At 39.3% G+C, this 323-nt stretch overlaps 1 protein-coding gene across 1 annotated transcript in view; it reads right to left on the bottom strand.

The window, feature by feature from the left end:
* The window catches only part of LOC119592922 (dual 3',5'-cyclic-AMP and -GMP phosphodiesterase 11A-like), a 113,884-nt gene that overhangs the window by 12,783 nt on the left and 100,778 nt on the right, over positions 1 to 323 (bottom strand). The gene's annotated exons all lie outside the window — the stretch shown is intronic.

A 323-nucleotide genomic window follows, 5' to 3' on the forward strand; every position in this document is an offset into this window, starting at 1 on the left:
ATGAAACCGTTTCACTGGCCACGCATTTATAAGGAAGAACATGCAATGGGGACAGATTACGACGGCGCAGAATAAAGGAAACCCAAAGACTATCGACATCAGCACAGAAACTGAGGTTGGTGGGAGTTTTGTTGAACTTTGCAGAGTCGAATGGGGAGTCACTTTCTGGTCCGCTGATGAGGATAATATCTAATCTAGAATTAAATTTATCAAATCAAATGAAAGTCTGTTCTTATGTCAAGTACCTGAAAATTATTTACCAACTTGAACCTTCGTCTTTGATATATTCAGTAGGCACTGTCTCATTATCGCAGTGTATTGAA

This window comes from Penaeus monodon, chromosome 31 (genome assembly GCF_015228065.2).
Source record: "Penaeus monodon isolate SGIC_2016 chromosome 31, NSTDA_Pmon_1, whole genome shotgun sequence".
Lineage (NCBI taxonomy): Eukaryota > Metazoa > Arthropoda > Malacostraca > Decapoda > Penaeidae > Penaeus > Penaeus monodon.